Source organism: Erpetoichthys calabaricus, chromosome 2 (assembly GCF_900747795.2).
Source record: "Erpetoichthys calabaricus chromosome 2, fErpCal1.3, whole genome shotgun sequence".
NCBI classification, from domain to species: domain Eukaryota; kingdom Metazoa; phylum Chordata; class Cladistia; order Polypteriformes; family Polypteridae; genus Erpetoichthys; species Erpetoichthys calabaricus.
In genome coordinates, this window is record NC_041395.2 from 76,909,031 (window position 1) to 76,921,437 (window position 12,407).

The following is a 12,407-nucleotide window of genomic DNA, read 5'->3' on the forward strand; positions in this document are numbered from 1 at the left end:
GTATGCTTAATTCTTTAATAATTCTTTCTTTACATTTATATAACGCTTTTCTCACTACTCAAAGCGCTCTCTGCACAGGGAGGACCCAGGAAGCGAACCCACAATCTCCTTAGTGCAAAACAGCAGCACTACCACTGTGCCACCTGTGAGGAATAAATACAGGAGTGAGTCGGGTTCGAACCGGGGACTCTTGATTACAAGTCAGCAAATCTTACCGCTATGCATAAATGTATATTGCAGGAAAAAAAAAACATGCAATTTAATGGTTTAGAAAAATCTGATGTACCCACCACCTCTGAACCCACTGTTGCCCACTTTGGCAGAGGAATATTTTTGTATTTCTTAGAGGTCAGTTCGTGCATGTACAGTGCCACTTCAATTTGCACTATAGTAAAGCTTCTCAGGTTCGATCCCAGGATGCCCATTGCATCTGCTGTTTTCCTTCCGACCAATTTCACAAGTGGGTCATTCCTACTTCCTTTTAATGTTATTGTGTAATTAGCTAGAATTGTTGATGTTTTATTTTAAATTCAGAAATATGTATATTGCCATAACTTTAAATTACTAACTTGATTCTTTTTTAATTAATTTTTTTGTGTGGTATTTGTTCCTTTAATTGTATCCAAATACAGTTGGTGACAGTGCAACATCAGCAACAACAACAATATTTATTTATATAGCACATTTTCATACAAATGATGTAGCTCAAAGTGCTTTACAGGATGAAGAAAGAGAAAAAAGACAACATATAAAAATAAAATTAGGCAATACTAATTAACATAGAAAAAAGTAAGGTCTTATGGACAGGACAAAAAAACCGCCCAGCCCCCTCTAGGCATTCTACCTAACATGAATAATCTCAATCAGTCCTTATGGTTTTCAGGATTCACATGGAAGAACTTGATGATGATGGCCATGTGGATATCTGGTCTTCAATCCATCAATGTAGGGACTGCACGGTGCTTTGATTGGGTGGTGGTGGTGCAAATCGCCACCACAGAAAACTGGAAAAAGAACAGAGAAAGTAGGGGTTAGTATGGATTTCGGATCCATCATGAATGATAATGATAATTAAATGCATATACAGAATATCAGGGTTAAACTAAAATGAAGCTATGAGAAAGCCATGTTAAAGTAATGTGTTTTTAAGCAGGTTTTTAAAATGCTCCACTGTATTAGCCTGGTGAATTTCTATTGGTAAGCTATTTCATATTTTTGGTGCATAACAGCAGAAATCTGCCTCACCACTTCTTTTAAATTTAGCTCTTGGAATTATAAGCAGACACTCATTTGAAGATCTAAGGTTACGGTTTGGAGTGTAAGGTGAGAGACATTCTGAAATATCGGATGGAGCGAGATTATTTAAGGCTTTGTAAACCATAGGCAGTATTTTAAAGTCAATTCTAAATGGCGCAGGTAACCAATGTAGTGACATCAGAATTGGAGAGATGTGCTCAGATTTTCTTGTCCTAGTTAAGATTCTAACAACTGCATTCTGCACTCGTTGCAATCGATTGATGTCTTTTTTGGGTAGTCCTGAGAGAAGTGCGTTACAGTAATCTAACTGATTGAATACAAAAGCGTGAACTAGTTTCTCAGCATCTTGCAATGTTATAAGAGTTCTAACATTTGCTATATTTCTTAAGTGAAAAAGTGCTGTCCTAGTAATCTGATTAATATATGATTTAAATTTTAGGTCAGAGGCAATAATTACCGCTAAATTCTTTACCTCCATCTTGACTTTTAATCCTAATGGATCAATTTTATTTCTAATACCCTCATTATATCCATTTTTGCCAATCACTAAAATTTCTGTTTTCTCCTTATTTAGTTTGAGAAAATTACTACTCATCCATTCAGAAACACAAATAAGACATTGTATCAGTGAATCAAGAGAGTCAGGGTCATCAGGCACTATTGATAAATACAGTTGTGTGTCATCAGCATAGCTGTGGTAGCTCACGTTATGCCTTGAGATAATCTGACCTAATGGAAGCATGTAGATCGAAAGAGCAGTGGACCCAGGATAGAGCCTTGTGGAACACTATATACAATATTGTGTCTTTGAAGTATAATTACCACAACTAACAGAGAATTTTGTACCTGCCAGATAGGACTCAAACCAATTTAAGACACTGTCAGAGAGGCCCGCCCATTGACTAAGGTGATTTCTAAACATATTGTGCTCAATGATACCAAAAGTGGCACTCAGATCTAGGAGGATGACAACAGATAAACGGCCTCTGTCTACATTTACCTGCAACTCATTTACTACTTTAAGGAGTGCAGTTTCTGTACTGTGATTTGTTCTTAAACCCGACTGAAACTTATCAAGAATAGCATGCTTATTGAGGTGGTCATTTAGCTGCATTATGGCTGCCTTCTCAAGGATTTTATTTAAGAAATGCAGATTAGAAATAGGTGTACTATTTTCAAAAGCAGAGGAGTCGAGATTATTTTTCTTGAGCAGGGGTTTAACTACAGCAGTCTTAAGACAGTCTGGGAAAACCCCCGTATCAAATGATGAGTTTACTATGTCAAGAATACTATCAATTAGCACGCCAGATACTTACTCCGGTGGTATACAGTGTCCTATTTAGTAAGAAACCTCAGTGTAACAAACACAAATGTTTGCTACATTGTAATACACATTTAGAATGCTTATTTGGTAATTTCTGGATTGAGTTGTCAAATTGGAGAAACTACAGTTTACTTAATGCAGTCAGGAGTCCTGTTAAAAGAAGTTGAATGGGATGGGCACTTGAAGTTATGATGGTCCACAGGAATGAACTTGAGAAATCTACTGTTTTAGACCTTTTCTTACTAATTAACCCACATGTGATTGTGGCATTGAAGTAGCTGCTCCATTTTAGCATTCACTGTCATTTGCATTTGTGTCTGCCCTGTTCCTCACAAACTGTCAGTATTTGGATATAATTAATCGAGCAAACTTCTCAGAAAATGATGAATTAAAGAAATTATAAAATTAGTATTTTTGCTATAGCTTTAAATGTTTAACTTAAATTTCGCTGTTTTCTTTTTAAGTATCATCCAGGATAAATTTATGATTAAAGCAAATAATGGAATAAAAGGACAATTAAGCCTTACATTCAATTACATTTATGAGCAACTCAAAGATTTGTGAAACTGTAACTTTAGATCCACTACACTGTGGAAGTTCAGTAAGATTTAGGCATGACTTTTGACTTGTACATTTCTTCTTTTGAGCCATTCTGGTTTTGATAGTGTTTTATATCTTGTCTTATAAGTTCTATTCTTTCTGCTTTAAGTGGCTTCAAGTTCTGTTTTCTGATTAATTGTGGAATTCATTGATGAGGAATTGTTAGCAAAGCCACTGCAAACCTCAATGGTCTAACACCATGCTTTATGTATGAAACGTGTTTCTTCAGCTTGGTGGCAGTTTTGTTTACACCAAACATGACATCTGGTATTGAGGTAAAATAACTCCAAATTTGATTTGACTGTCTGAAGCTAATCGATCCAGTAATGTTGCTTTATGTTAAGACTAATTCGACTAAACTTTATCTGCACATTTACACTGTATGGCCAAAAGTATGTGGATAGTCCTGTGAATTACTGGGTTTTCAGCCATACCAGTTGTTAGCAGGTCTGTAAAATCAAGCATGTGGCTGTGCAATCTCCATTGACAAACATTGGCAGTAGTTTGGGTTGTACGGAAGAGCTGTGACTGTAACTGTGGAACTGTTATAGGATGCTACCACTCAGTATGTGAAACCTCTTTTGTGCTAGCTCTGCCTCAGTCAACTTTTAAGTGCTATTATAAAGATGTGGAAGCAACTAGAAATGGTAACGGTTCAGCTATGAAGTGGTAGTCCACCCAAACTCACAGCAGGTGGCTCTTGAGTGCTAAACCACATAACGTGGAAATCACCAATCCTCTTTTGTATCACCACAGAGTTCTAAACTGCCTCTGGAAGCAACGTCTGCACAAGAACTGCGTCTGGAGCTTCATAAAATTGATTTCCATGGCCGAGTCACTGCATGCAAGCCTGAGATCACCATGTGCAATGCCAAATGTCGGCTGTAGCGGTGTAAAGCATGCTGCCATTGGAGTCTGAAAAAAGTGATGAATCTTGCTTAACTGTCTGGATGGGTAGATGCCAAGAGAATGCTATGTTCCAAACTGTGTAGTGCCTCCTTTTCAAAGTTTGGGCAAGGAGCCTTGGTTCCAGTTAAGGGTGCTGTTAATGCTATTGCATATAATGACATGTTAGACATTTGTGCACATCTAACTTTGTGGCAACACTTTGGCGAAGGCCCTTTTCTGTCCCATTTTATCTGTGCCCCTGTAAAAAAGCCATTTCCATAACATAGGGTTTGCTGAGTTTTGTGTGGAGGAACTCAATTGGCCTGCACAGATCCATGACCTCAACATTATTGAACAACTTTTTGATTAATTGGACCACCGATTGCAAGCTAGTTATTCTTGTCCAGCATCAGTGCCTGACCTCGCAAATCCTGGTTTGGCTGAATGGGCACACAGATTCCCACAGAAACACTCCAGCATCTTGTGGAAAGCTGTCCTACGGTTTTGAAATGGGATGTCCAAGAAGCTTGTATAGGTGTGATAGTCAGGTGTCTGCAAACTTTTGGCCATATATTGTAGTGTTTGTTCTTTTTGAGAACAGTAACTTTTTCTTTCCTGATTTTTATATCTCATTTGTATATTCTGTTTATGACAGTTGATTCATGAATCTTGGCATTGTGTGTTGCAAGCATAGCATAACAATTCAAAAATCACGCATTCCAGTTTAGGTTTTTGTGAGTCTGGAATGTGCCCTTGCAACACCGGACACAAGACTGGATCCAACCCTGGATATGTTATACATCCACTGCAGCACTCAGTCACACACACAATCACTCACAGGGATGACTTTAAATTCTTTGGTTGCTCCTTGTGCCTCTTGGAGACTTCTTTGAGTGTCTTTCAGCCATCCATTGGACTGAATTTGATGGGATGTCCTGGAAGCTGTTTTGATCTTGGTGTTACGTGGTGGTGTTACCACTGCCATGTATAGTTAACAACATTAGGCTATCATTCACATTATTATGTAATGCTGGACCTGTAATGCTTCTTTCCAGTGAATTATCATTTGCACTTAACTATAGTTTGGTTTCATGTTCTGTAATCCTATTTCAAGTTACTATCCTTCAATGTCATTTTGTTAGGCCACTTTATTCTTTTTTTATAGCAGTGAAATAAGGATCAGATTTCTCTGTTTACTTGCGTGAAAACATAAAACAGTTTAACCTAAAACTAATGACTCCAACTCTGCAATTCCAGCATATTAACATTTTTGTCTGTAAGTTATCCCTGTGTAGATTTGGCTTTATGCGTGAGATCATTGTCTTGTTGGTACACAAATCTTTTCCCAAGGTAGAGGTTTCTTGCAGACTGAATCAGCTTTCAGGATTTCTGTATTTTCCTGCATTCCTTTAACTTTTGTACACTCCAAAGTTTTCCAGCATCTGCTGCAGAGAAGCATTCCTACAGTCTAATGCTGTCACCACCCAGCATGTTTAACGGTGGGGATGGTGTGTCTTTGATAATGTACAGTGTTCAGCTTACGTCAGTTTTGGCTCATCAGACCATAGAAACTTCTTCCAGCTGACTTTGGAGTCTCCTGTGTGCCTTCTGGCAAACTGTAGCTGAGATGACATGTGTTTTTTGTTTTTATTTTTTTTAATGGTGGCTTTCTCTTTACTGCCCTCCTATAAAGCTGCGACTTGTGAAGCACCAGGGCAACAGTTGCTGTCTGCACAGTCTCGCCAGTCTCAGCAGCTGTAGCTTGTAACTCCTTCAGTTCTCATAGGCCTCTTTGTGACCTCCCCCATTAGTTGTCTTCTTGCATGATCATTTAGTTTTTGTGGATGGCCTGCTCTAGACACATTTCCATGATGCTCTTGATGGCCTTCATCATGTGCAGGCCTGTAATGCCTAGGTACTTGAGGGTCCAGTGTAAGAACTGACCATCAAAGCCTCTGCAGCCTAAGTTGATTGGCTCACATTGAGCATGGCAACTGTTTGCCTTCTCCATTTGGTCCTCCCAGGGGACAGTCAGTTCCAGCATGACCACTTGCCTTGTTGAAGACATCAAAACAATGTTTGGCTTGAGGATGGTTACTATGATGGCAAATGGTAACCTGAGCTGCGCTCCCAGGTATCCCACGTGGATTACTTTGCTATGATGGTGGCTTCTCCCCTCCCTTCACAAACCCGATGATCTACTTGGTTGCCTGGATCTCTTTACTGTTTTCAAATCTTGTGCATATGGCACCCATAACTGCCTTGGGCAACTGGTCATGGCACCAGAGGTAACATCCTTCTCCCAGGGTCTTTGGGCAACAGTTTAGAATGTGCTCCAGGGATCCTCTTTTTTGGCATAGATAGGGCAGCCTGGTGCTTTCTGCCATGCCCCAACAGTAGAGGTTGATGGTGCAGGATAGAATGTCATAGACCAACTGGACCAGGAATCATTTTCACTGTAAAAGCCACACAAGACTTTAGCTTTTCCGTGGTGTACTCATGTTAGTGCCCATTTTACTTCTCTTTTTTCATACTTTCTCAGTAGTTTTCATCTTCAAAACAGCTTAAGTTTAAACACCTTTTTTCATTCCTAGGTAAATTGGCTTAATCACCTTTTTACCTTACACTGTGGACGTTAGTCTTACTTACAGTCATATGAAAAAGCTTGGGAATCCCTCACAGCTTGGATAAAAATTTACTTTCAACAAAAAGGATAACAGTGGTATGTCTTTCACTTCCTAGGAACATCAAAGTACTGGGGTGTTTTCCAAACAAAGATTTTTAGTGAAGCAGTGTTTAGTTGTATGAAATTAAATCAAATGTGAAAAGCTGGCTGTGCAAAAATTTGGGTCCCCTTGTAATTTTGCTGATTTGAATGCATTTAACTGTTCAATACTGATTACATACTGTACAACACCAAATTGGTTGGATTAGCTCATTAAGCCTTGAACTTCATAGACAGGTGTGTCCTATCATGAGAAAAGGTATTTAAGGTGCTCAGTTGCAAGTTGTGCTTCCCTTTGACTCTCCTCTGAAGAGTGACAGCATGGGATCCTCAAAGCAACTCTCAAAAGATCTGAAAACAAAGATTGTTCAGTATCATGGTTTAGGGGAAGGCTACAGAAAGCTATCTCAGAGGTTTAAACTGTCAGTTTCAACTGTAAGGAATGGAATCAGGAAATGGAAGGCCACAGGCAGTTGCGGTTAAACCAAGGTCTGGCAGGCCAAGAAAAATACAGGAGCGGCATATGCGCAGGATTGTGAGAATGGTTACAGACAACCCACAGATCACCTCCAAAGGCCTGCAAGAACATCTTGCTGCAGATGGTGTATCTGTACATCGTTCTACAATTCAGCGCAATTTGTACAAAGAACATCTGTATGGCAGGGTGATGAGAAAAGCCCTTTCTGCATTCACGCTACAAACAGAGTCACTTGTTGTATGCAAATGCTCATTTAGACAAGCCAGATTCATTTTGGAACAAAGTGCTATGGACTGATGAGACAAAAATTGAGTTATTTGGTCATAACAAAAAGTGCTTTGCATAATGGAAGAAGAACACCGCATTCCAAGAAAAACACCTGCTACCTACTGTCAAATTTGGTGGAGGTTCCATCATGCTGTGTGGCTAGTTCAGACACTGGGGCCCTTGTTAGAGTCGAGGGTCGGATAAATTCAACCCAATATCAACAAATTCTTCAGGATAATGTTCAAGCATCAGTCACAAAATTGAAGTTACGCAGCAGTTGGATATTCCAACAGGACAATGACCCAAAACACGAAATCTACAAAGGCATTCATGCAGAGGAAAAAGTACAATGTTCTGGAATGGCCGTCACAGTCCCCTGACTTGAATATCATCAAAAATCTTTAGGATGATTTGAAGCAGGCTGTCCATGCTCGGCAGCCATCAAATTTAACTGAATTGGAGAGATTTTGTATGAAAAAATGGTCAAAAATACCTCCATCCAGAATCCAGACACTCATCAAAGGCTATAGGAGGCGTCTAGAGGCAGTTATATTTGCAAAAGGAGGCTCAGCTAAGTATTGATGTAATATCTCTGTTGGGGTGCGCAAATTTATGCACCTGTCTAATTTTGTTATGATGCATATATTGCATATTTTCCGTTAATCCAATAAACTTAATGTCACTGCTGAAATACTACTGTTTCCATAAGGCATGTCATATATTAAAAGGAAGTTGCTACTTTGAAAGCTAAGCCAATGATAAATAAAAATTCAAAGAATTAAGAGGGTTCCCAAACTTTTTCATTTGACTGTATTCATTCATTCATTCATCTGTATCTGCTTATTCCAGTGAAGGATCTTGCAGAATGAGAGCCCAAACTAGCAGCACCAGCTTCAAGGTAAGAACTATTCCCAGAGTCCAATTACTTTGTCCATCCATCAGTTATTGAAGCCACTTAATCAATTTCAGGGTCGCATAGATATGAGCTTGTCCTGTTAGCACTGGGCATAAGGCAGAAACCAATCCTGGATGAAGCAAGAATTAAATAATGTTTCTTCATTAATTTTGAAACCCGAAGTGCTGCTGTTGTTGATGGCAGACAGTTACCTTAACTCCTGCACCGAGAAGAAGATGCTTCTATGGTCATTCAGCTGCCGGTTTTCTTCCTAGTAAAAGTAATTAATATAGCACCATTCCTGGTAATCACTCCCCTAGAGCAATTTGTAAAGGGAATAACTTTGTTACAACTGAAACAAATGATGAATTGAACAAATCTCATCAATCCTCTCAGGAGTGAATGGTGTATTGATCGTGGTGAGTCAGACTCTTCTGTTAGGTGAATCATTTCAAGCTATGGTCTCTAGGGCAGGATGCTTTAAACAAACCAAAAAATGGCAATGACAGCCCTTAGGAAGGAAAAGGAAATTTCAAAGGACATAGCAAAGAGTGTTCATCTAAGAGTATACAAGTAAAACATGTTTAGATTATGGTCCCACAACTGGCCAGGCCAGGCAGAGTCATGCTGTGTGAATTTAATAAAATGGAACGATAATATGCTTGTTTTAGACATCTACAATAGAGGGGGATGAATGTTTTTTTTAATTTTATTTCAATCCATACTTTTCCCAGACCTCCTCAAAGCAGATTTACTTGTTGCAGCAAGGCAGAGCTTATACTGCCAGTACTGGGCACAAGAAAGGACCCAAACCTGTATGGCATGTAGTCCTTTGTGGAGCACAGTGATGCGCATACAGGGCCAAATTAGCCTCGCCCATTAACCACACCAAAGACCTCCTATTAAATTCAGAACTCTAGAGCTGTGAACCAGTGGTGCTAACACGGCCACCATGTTGTCTGTGTAAGTGTCTGCTATTGGCAACACAACTAGTAATCCTCAATTCTTGAAGGGTTCTAAGACACTCTCCTCTGCACACTGCTGTTGTAAATACACTGTGGCGGATGGCCAGCTGCTCAACCCGACCAGGACGCCCAAAGTAGAGAAGGATGGGGGAAGGCAGCTACTGTGGGACACTGCCTCCCCCAAGATGCCAGATGGCAAGTTCCCTGCAGCCTAGCGGTGCCCCGGATTCCTGCAGGGCACCATGGGATTTGAAGTTCGGCTTCTCAGCGCTGCTGGATACCGTGGGTGCCGCCAGGAGACGCTGCCAGGGGACCTGGGGACTCATATCTTTTCCATAGCCAGAAAGTACTATCAAGTCACAGGGACAGACGCCCTGAAGTACTTGCGGGCTGAAGAAAAAAGCAAGTTCTCCATCTGACCCGGAAGTGCTGGCAAGTCACGTGAATGGAAGAGGAGAAGCACTTCCAGGTCAAGGACTATATAAAGGCCTGCTGGAGACCCAGCAAGCAAGCCAGAGTTCTGAAGTAGTAGGACAAAACTTACTGGGAGGAATGGAGGAGAGATTTGTGTGGATTTGCTGTATTGTTATTGCTTTGCCTGTATATGGTGGTGGAGGTGCTTCAGGGCACTACTAAAAGAAGAAAAGCAATTAAATATCTTCTTGGTGATTTTACCCTGTGTTTTGTATGTCTGTCTGTAGAGTGCATCCTACAACACACTTGTGTATTTGTAGCCTTCTTGTTAGCTTGAACAATTCTGGCCATTGACCTTTCTTTTTTACGATACTCAAAGGAAGTTGTTTTTTTTATTTATTTTTTTGTTGTTTTTCACACTTTTCTCTGCAAACTCTGGAGAACAAAGGGTGTTGAAATCTCAGAAGGGTAGCTGTTTCAGAGATGGCTGAACCAACACATCTGACACAAGCAATCTTACCACAGTAAAGGCACTTAGACCATGAGTCTTCTACCTTCTAATGTTCGGTCAAATAACAACTAAACATGCGCATGCTGTATATACCGGGTTGCATCCACATGGCTATTTTGAGGGGTGTGGAGACTGGCTCGGACATAGACAGGCAGACACACTCATGTCACCCAACACATGTTTATTTACAATACCTATTATGTACAAATGTCCATAAATGCCACAAACCCCAATCTTCCCCAAAGTCCAGGCCAACCACTCTGCCTCCTTCTCTCTTTCTTGTACCTTATCCTGCTTCCACCCGACTCCAGCCATTGAATGGAGGGAGGCGGCCCCTTTTATCTGTACCCGGATGTGTTCCAGGTGTACACCGGCAATTCCGCGGACACACCCCAGTGTGGCGGAAATGCTGTCCTCCCGGAAGTACTCCCGGTGTTCCCTCTCTTCTTCCCCTCAGCACTTCCTGGTGTGGCGGAAGTACTGGGGTCCAGGGTTCTTCATGCAGGGGGACGCCCCCTGGCGGTGACAACGGGGCCCTACAGAGTTGGGCTTCCAAGCCCTGTACCCGTGGCCCCCAATACAACCAGGGCGGACACCCCCTTGCAGTCTGGAGGAGGAATGAGCCCTCCTACTGTCTTCCTGGGCGTCCCGGCCGGGCATGAGCCCCGTCCGGGTGCCACAGTGCCCCATCGCCAGTGAAGACATGTCGGTCTGAACGACACAGCCCCGAAGTGGGTCCTACTATTTGTCCAGGGTCCAATCCAGCACCCTGGAACTCGTTTTTTCGGCACCCCCTCCGAGGTCTTCGCGCCCCTTTGTGCTGCACTGCTCGCGCCTTCGTTGTCTCCGCCGGTCGCGGGGCTGCCACATCGCCAGTGAAGAGTCCTCCAGTGCAGCAGTCCATCCTGGGAGGGCAGGTCCCCAACGAAGCAGGCCCTACTGCGCATCCGGGGTCCGTTCCTGCAACTAAAACAGAAAGAGGGGCAGAAGTGCTGCCTGGACGCCTCCACCTGATGTCCCTCTGTGCCGCGCACTGGCAGCGTTCTCCCCTCCTATCGGCACCCCGCGACTTGCCTGTTCGGCACCTCCTCCGCAGGTTCCCTGCCCATCTGTTTGTATCTGATGGGTCCACTCGCACTGTCGTCTCCTCCGCCGGCACTGGAACTTCCCTCTGCTTCCGCAGAGAACGGCCCTTCTCTGGACATGCGCACCCAGCTGCATGTCCCTTTCTATCGGAGGAACCGGCATTCACCCCTCGATTCCTCCTATCACTCTTGGACGCCCCGACGGTCTGTGTCTGTGCATGGAAACGCACAGATCCAAGCCCGTCTGTGTCCATACAGAACAACGGGAGACTGTCGCAGGCTCGGGGCGTCGGGCGCTAGGACCCAGGGCACTCATCAGCCCCTGTCCTGCCTGCCCTCTCGATGTTGCTCCCCTCACCTCGCGAACAGCCTGCACTGCCGCATCCGCTGTCGGAGATCCCTCTACTCGATATCGTTCGTTTGGATCACGGCCAATTTCAGTGGGCTCTCCTTTATGCTGTACGGGGTCGGTTTTACTTACCTTCCCCACCGTACGACTCCGGCCAAAGGATCCAGCGACGCGTCCTTCCACCTCAGCATGCAGCGTCTGTGATGACGCGCCCGCCTTCACCTCCAGCTCCTGCAGGTCTGCACAGAGCGCACTGAGCATCTGTAACAGCGGTGCTGCAGCCTGAAGGAACTACTCCAAGACACGCAGAACTACTGGCAAAGACAGGAAGTCAGCTGGAGCAGCAGAGCCTACCTGTCTATCAGCCCCTTGCTTCGACTACTTCCTGTGGGCCTCCTCCTCCGGCCTAATCGGGTCTCACCCCGGCATGAGACTGGCATTCCTTGGTCCCGCCTCTCTACAGTCATTGGCGGGTACATAAGACACACCAACCAATCCCGTGCCTGTCACGGGGAGGGACATCTGGTCCGTGGCCATTTTGGCTCTTCGCCTCCTAGTGCAGTGACAAGCTGGCTCTTTGGGTTGCAGCGTCTCCCTCTCCGCAGCCTCTGCTGCTGCTGCGGCTTCTTGGAAGCCCCGCAGACCAGTG

The 12,407-nt window shown here is 43.1% G+C and overlaps 1 long non-coding RNA gene across 1 annotated transcript; it reads right to left on the minus strand.

The window, feature by feature from the left end:
• Positions 1 to 649: 649 nt before the first annotated feature.
• LOC127526680 (uncharacterized) lies at positions 650 to 12,092 on the minus strand. The gene is made up of 2 exons (XR_007934112.1): positions 11,891 to 12,092; positions 650 to 1,004 (listed from the first exon to the last, which is right to left on the minus strand). It is a non-coding gene; the product is annotated as an uncharacterized LOC127526680 (long non-coding RNA).
• Between the last annotated feature and the right edge of the window lie 315 nt (positions 12,093 to 12,407).